Source organism: Rhinolophus sinicus, chromosome 4 (assembly GCF_057876585.1).
Source record: "Rhinolophus sinicus isolate RSI-liver-muscle chromosome 4, RSI-T2T, whole genome shotgun sequence".
Lineage (NCBI taxonomy): Eukaryota > Metazoa > Chordata > Mammalia > Chiroptera > Rhinolophidae > Rhinolophus > Rhinolophus sinicus.
The window spans coordinates 97,645,321-97,652,739 of NC_142504.1; positions in this window are offsets into that span (position 1 = coordinate 97,645,321).

Genomic DNA, 7,419 nt, shown 5'->3' on the forward strand with positions numbered 1-7,419 from the left:
TCATCTCTGTCCGATTCATGGCCTTGGCCACGTCCAGTCACTGTCACCTGGTCCCTGGTCCCTTCTGACTGGTTTACTGCATCTGATCCTGCCCCGGCACAATCCATTTCCCCGGCCAGAGGGCTCTCTTCAAAAAGCAACGTGGATGACCTCAGCGTGGCCCCCACCCCCAAAGCCTTCAATGGCCTCACATTGCCCTCAGCACAGTTCACAAGCCCTCAAGGATCTCAGGATAACCAAACAAACATCCTGTGTCACTTGGTGAGTGCCAGTCTTCCCAGGGTGGTCATTAGCCCTGTGAGGGCAGGGACTGTGGCTGCCTGGTTACCACGCTACATTCAGGGCCTAGCACATTACTTGGCGCACGAACACATTTTTGTGGAACGAGAGAATAAAGAATGAAAGAAATGCTCCAGGGCAGCCTTAAGATTGTCATCAAACGTGTTGCCTTCAGTCTCTATCCTCCATCAAGGTTTCTGTCGGCAGACCCCTGGCAAGAGGACTTGTGTGCACATGTCTTATTCAGGTCGGGCACCCACGGGAAACCAGGAAGGAAGCTGGGGAGAGCCAAGGGTAGTGGAATAAAAAATGTCCCCACTGAGGCTAGGAGTCTAGGGTTTTCATTGCCCGCATCCACCCGTCATGGGTTAGGGGCTGCCAAAAGGAATTTTCAGGCCATACCTGCTCCAAATGTGGGCAGAGCAGACTTCTGAGCCGAGGTTAGCCCTCAAAGAGCCAAGGGTGTGGGCTGTTGTGCCAAAGAAGGCTGGTACACATGGCAAGGCGAGATCGCAGGGCATCTGGGCAGAGCAGCAGCCACGTCTGCCACCAGTGCCTCACCCTTGGGACACTGTCAGCTGCCAAGCTCTGTCCTCTTGGAGCTAGTTTCCTCACCTTGGCATAGTGACCCTCTTATGTTTTCATTAGCAGAGAGGAAGCACCTTGCAAGTATTTCGTTATTAATAATAAAGTGCTGAAGTGTGGAGATCACTTTCATTTAAAAAATAATTTATAGCACATTATCTCAAAAAAATGCCTCCCTTCCTTATCTCTGTGCCTAAATTTTTCCTTGGGCCATGGCTAGCGGGACCAACTGGCGGTAACTCCTAAGTCCCACCCATGACTATGTGGCATGGCCATCTGAGAACCATCTGAGAACTTCTGCAGCTGGGGAGACACGCTTGTCTTTTTGAGCTCTGACCTCTCCTGGCACCAGGTGAATGGGAAGCAGGGATCTCGCTGGGAACCGTCGTGAGAAGAGTGATGCTATGGTCCTGGGTTGGGCATGGGGTGGCCATTGTGGGAGAGGCTGCCTGCTTCATGTTCTGCTTCAGCTGAGCCAGACATTCCCAGTTACAGGGCACGAGTCCAGTTGCTGACTGCTCTCAGTTTTCTGCTTGTGACAAGTCATTAAAGCCAGGCTTTGTCCCTGCTCCCTGCCACCTTGTTTTAATATTAATTGCAGCCAAAGCAATTAGAAGAGCAAATCTGCTCTTCCTGAAACATGCTGTGTGCATGACGGAGCCAAATGTAAGTGATTTTATTTGTATGTGAGTTATTTATGTGACTGCTCTCTTCTATGAGTGCGGTTGGAAAGATGACTGCTTTTGCAATGAGAGGTGATGGATGAGGGTCAAACTGGCAGGAGGTGACCCCTGGGAGACTAATGGATCCCAAGACAACCCAACTTTCCTTAAGCTTTGGAGGGGAGAAAGAAGAAAATGTCTTTGTCCTGACTGGCAAGGGGCTGCCCATCCATCCAGAGCATTGGTCAAATTCAGTGACCAATCAAATATAGAGCATTGGTCCCAAAGTCCCATCCATTCTGTGACATGTCAGATCGAGGCCAGAATTATCTGTCTCATTCTTGCAGTCCTTCAACGGCTCCCCAAGGCAAGAAACTGCTGTCAACAGGGACCTTTTGCCCTCACCATCTCATTGGAATATGCAGAAAGGACTCGTCTGGGGAACTGGAGCTGCCAAGGCTTGCTTGGGAGGCCTTGAATAAAAATTTATGCTACTTTTTGGTGGCAGTTCTGTGCTGGGTTGATTACCCAAGAGGCCAACAAAGCATTTATTTAGGGAAAGAGCAAGGCAGAGAAAAAGTGAGAGGAAAAAAAAAAAAAGAGGTAGAGAATTATTACATTTTTGGTATTTGATACTTCCCTCAATGTAGAAAAATCTGGACATTGATACCTTTTGTACCATGTTAATTTAGATGGATGAGAGGGAGTAGGCTGCGGCATACAATCTTTTCAGGATCTAGAGCTTTAATCATTTTAGACACCCTCTCCCCCATACAAAAGTGGAGAATGGGAAGGGGTGGGATATTTGTGATTTCTGTAAGAATGTTACCCTCTGGTTGGCAGAAGTAAGTTTAGTACTTCTTTGTTTGGCAAAACCAGATCTAGAGAGAGAGCTGAGAACATGGCCTACCGACCCATGGGTATGAATGGTCCTTCCTGGGGCCTAGGGATGTCCTGCCCGATGCACCCTTGAGTGCGTGTGTCGGAATCACCTGCGGGGCTTTTAAATCACAGATCACAGGGAACTACCCCAGAGTGTCCGGAAAAAAGCCCTGATTGTAGCTTTTGTCAATTTCTGTGGTGTAAATGCTTTCATCACGGCCAGTTTCAAGTTACCAACATGATGCCACTGAACACTGGGAAAAGATGTGCATACTTAGCTCTTTCAGTTCCAGAGAGAGAGAGAGAGGGCGGGGGGGGGGGGGGGGGGGCTTGCTGGTGGGGAACAGACTTATAGCCTGGGGACTCTACTGGAATGACTCATAGGGACACCCACCAACATGCAGGATTTCAAGGCTTCCTACTAGAAGAGTGAGGAACAGAAAGTAGGAGGGTAGAGTGGCCAGAAGGAAACAACTACTTGTTTCTAGAAAAGAGAGGATACTTATACCTGGCCTGCACTCTTGCCTGCTGACCTGGGACACAAAGATTTGCTGTATGTGTTTCTTTTTTAAGAAATTTTATATGTCCATACAAACATCTTTTCCCTGCTTCATAAAGTGAAATTTTAAAAAGGTACAAAAAGAAAAGAAACATTGTGTATTATTCCACCATTGACATTTTGGCATATATTCTGGTTTTGTTTTGTTTTTAAACAACACACATGCAAACATACATCCAGATTTTATGGAGGTGCCCTATGTATACTGTTTTGGAACCCAATTTTTTTTCACATAATACAGAATCACGAGCATTTTCTCTTGTCATTAAATGTTCTGCACCATGATTTATAATGGATGTATCACAATTTATGTTTTGAATCCCCTGTTCTTGGAAATTTGCTTTGTGTCCAACATTTTTAAAATTACAAATATACGCTTTGATGAACAGACTTAATCTAAATATTGCTATTCTACAATTATGTCTTGGAATTCAGCTTTCTAATAGGAAACACTGGCTCAGATAGGTGTGCATATTTTAAAACTTTTGATTCATGGGTCAAATTGCCTTCCAGAGAAATCATACTTATTTATAGTCCCATTAGTGGCATTTAAAAGTGCCAGTTTCATCATTCTTTCATTAACACTGGGTTTTACAAGATTTTTGAAACTCTGAAATGTTTAGTTTTGTCTTCTTTTGTTTTTGCTCTAAAGTCACCTCATGAGAAACTGACTGGCATCCACGTGCAGGACAATCAATCCAGGTACCACTCACTAAACTTAAAATTCCACTAAACACTTAAATATTTGGCTCCCCAGGAGATGATAAAAAGGACAGCTCTTACAGTCAGCTATACCTTCTACAATCCATGTGTCTGGACGGAAGCAGGGAGAATGCAAGGGGCCTGGGTCTCTGTAGGCAGAACCATCTCCCCGCAGAGAAGAGTGACATTTGGACATCACAGTTCCGGAAAGGAACAAGAATGGACAATAGCAGGAAGGGGGTGGGGGGCAGAGAGGACAAGATATTAACAAGCAAATTAAGACCAGGCAAGAGAGGTGAATCAGAAGTGATCCAATAACCAGCCCTGGATTAAGTGCTTCTGGCTCACCCAGGGATTTCACAGTCATTTGCTTCAAGCCGCTAATCTTTTCTGAGAGGTTCCCTTCAAGCTGTCTGGAAGGAATGAGTAAATGGATGGCTGAGCCAAACGGTTGCTCCTGCAATGTTTTATGCATGGGAGCCCACACACGCTGTCATGCCTCGTAGATTCAGGATTTAAACTCTGACTGGTTCACAGAAGTACAGACTTTTAGACGATCTTTAGCCCACCTGTCATTTCACAGCTGAGGGAACTGAAGCTCAGAGAGGTGATATGATTTCTCTTGAATTTTGCACATCACAATAGAGGCAGAGCTGGGACTAAAACTAAGGTCTCCAACTTTCAGCCCCATCCCATTCCTAACTTGGTACCATTTGCTTTGTGTTTTCTAAACTTACTTAATGAGGAGTAACAGAAGGAATGAATATGGGTATCAAGACTAAAACAGTAAGGTAAATAATTTTGCTAATTGTCTTCCCCAGATGAGCTATTACGGGGGTAAGTATGTATATATGGACATGTATGACCGAGGAGGAACAATAAAGCCCATTTCCTCATCTGTGGTATGGGGTCAATAAAAGTACCCACCTCACAGGTTGTGGTGAGATAACAGAGAGCTCGGCACATAGTACTCAAGAGATATTAGGTATTGATTATAACGATGATGATGATGGTGGTGGTGGTGGTGGTGGTGACAATGACGGTGACGGTGATGATGGGAAAGTGCTATTGCTTCTTGGTCTAAGTTGAAGCAGAGAGGTGTCTTGCAGGGGTTAGTCTTTATATGTAAATACCTAAAGTTACAAAGGCACCCATTGCCCTGGGAGAAAGTGTCTGGTAAGAACTTTTGTGGCTGGATCAATGCTTCCCTCCTACTATGTCGTAATGTGCTAGTTGGTGGCTGGAAAGGAGGTGGCAAGTTTGCACAGGAGTCAAGGTTATCAAGCAGGAGGAAAGGGGGAGACTGTTTACCCAGACATCCCCTAGGCCTAGAGACTGTAAAGAGAGCTGTGGCTGGAAACCCCTCCCGACACAGCTTCTCTGGCGTAGAGATTGTGCTGCAGACACAGGGGCTGAGTGTGGGAGTAAACAGGGAGAGCAGCACCCTTGGCGCAGAGCCCAGGATTCGGGGGTCTGTGGGCCCTGACAGTGCTGCTTACTGTTAGTAATACTAGTGGCATGGATACTGTTACAACACTGGCTGAGCAGAAACAGTACCAGCAGCTCCCCCAGCGACAGCCATGGAAGCAGCAAGAAGACAGTGGAGCACACCTGGCCCTTCTCTGTGCCTGGTATTTGCATCCTGGACCAAGTCCTTGGGAATAAAGAAGCCCCGGGCAATTCTGGGTACAGAGAAAGGGATGTGCTGCATTTCCTGTTACTATGGGCAGTAATTGTTCATTTAGTTATTTTGAAGCATAAAATAAAAGGATCCTTACTTGTAGCTAAAGCTGGTCATACAGGTTCCTAATCTATGTCCATGAAACATATACTTACAAGAGCAATCTCCAACTGAAGCCCTCAATGGTTCTGAATTAAATATACACAATTTTTTTGATAATTGATTGAGATGAAATTCACGTAACATAAAATAACTATTTTAGAGTGAACAGTTCAGTAGCACTTAGTATGATATATTCACAATATTATGCCAACGCCACCTCTAGCTGGTTCCAAAACATTTCCATCACTCCAGCATGAACTCCACACCCATTAAGGAGTTTCTCCCTATTCCCCAATTTCCCCAGCCCTCTGGCAACTACCAATCTACTTCTGTCTCTGTGGATCTATCTATTCTGGATATTTCATATAAATGGGATTGAGGAGTTTGTTTATTTTTTGTAAAAGGAACACAGAAGTGAGGCAATAGGAGCGAGGGCTCTGGGGCTGTATGACTAACAGGTAAGCCTGCGCTCTTTCCGTTCTCTGGTTTGAAGTTGAAATTTCTGTGTTTCTCCGAATGGCTTGCAGAATCTCTGCAAAGTTTTGTTTAAAGGGTCCCAGCTTTAGTTAATAATAGTAACAAACATTTACTGGGTACTTCATGTATTAGATTCTGTATTAAATGCTTAGCTGCATTATCTCATTGAGCATTTACAGAAATTTTACCAGGTGGGTACATTTCATAGATGAGAAAACTGACAGAGAAGTGATGTGTACATGGTGACACAGCTGGTTATGGTAGTTTTGATTTTAAATTAGTGTGACTGACTCTAAAATTCTGCCTTTTAAAAGAGTGTATATTAATCCCAGCACATACATTCTTTTTGTGTTCACTGGTACACCTCAGACCAACTGCTGGGATTTTTTTTTTCTTCGCATCTTTTCCCCAAGCCCTCCCTGCCCCCCCTACCTCACCCACGGAGATGAGTCTCTATTTTGGGAGACCCCATAGCCCTCACTGAGTGTCTAATACAACCTATCCTCAGGACTGCAGTGTCATCAAGGGAAGGCAGGATGGAAGGGGCCTCAGACACCCCCAGACCATGAGTGGCAAACTGCTCTGGGCCTGGGGGTCCTATGTGGTATCTCAGGGAGCCCCCTTAGGGAAAGGGTCAGGAAGGGGGAGGCCAGATTTACAGGGCCCTGGGTCCCCTGCCCTACTTTACCAAAATACCCTGCTTTTGTCTGTATTATGTGACTTTATTTGAAAAAAGATATTAACTGGTTAAAAAAAAAAAAGCCACTCTATTTCCGCCTCCTACTTTTACAGATAAAAAAAACCCAAATTAAATACCTCACAATTTTTTCTTACTTCCTTCCCTACCACAATTTTGGCAAATGGTCCCCAAGCTAGAGACCTTATTCTCCCACTCTCCTCACAGCTAGCTCTGAGTGGCCACGTGACTAAGTTCTCACTAATAGAATTCAAGAACCCTGTCTGAGAATGGCAGAGATGAGATGGCGGAGAAAAAGAGGGCCAGAACTTGGATCCCTGAATGTCCGAGTGGAACAGGACCCATCGGGACCACTCACCTCTATCACGGGTGAGAGATAAATGTATAGTATTTAAGCCACTGTACTGGTGGGTCTCTTTGTTACAGCACCTTAGTCTGCACCCTAACCATTATATCCAGGGAGGAAACGACTTACGTTTTCTGTTTTACATGTTTATGTAAATAGTTTTGTGTTCATTCCTCTTCCCATTCATGTCTTCTTCTCTTGCATGTATACAATACTTAGATCAGGGTCATGCAAAGAGCAAGTGTTCATTTCATAGGTGCTGCATGAATGCCAGTCTGTATAACCGAGTCCAAACAAGTAGGAAATTACAGCCCCCAACTATGGGGCTTTGGGCAGTGAAGTACTGTGTTTAAACCTTGATTCTGTCGTCTACTGGCTGTGTCACTGTGAGTAGCTAGCTGTTTACACATTCTGGGCCTCAATTGTATCATTTGTTAAAACAGGGAT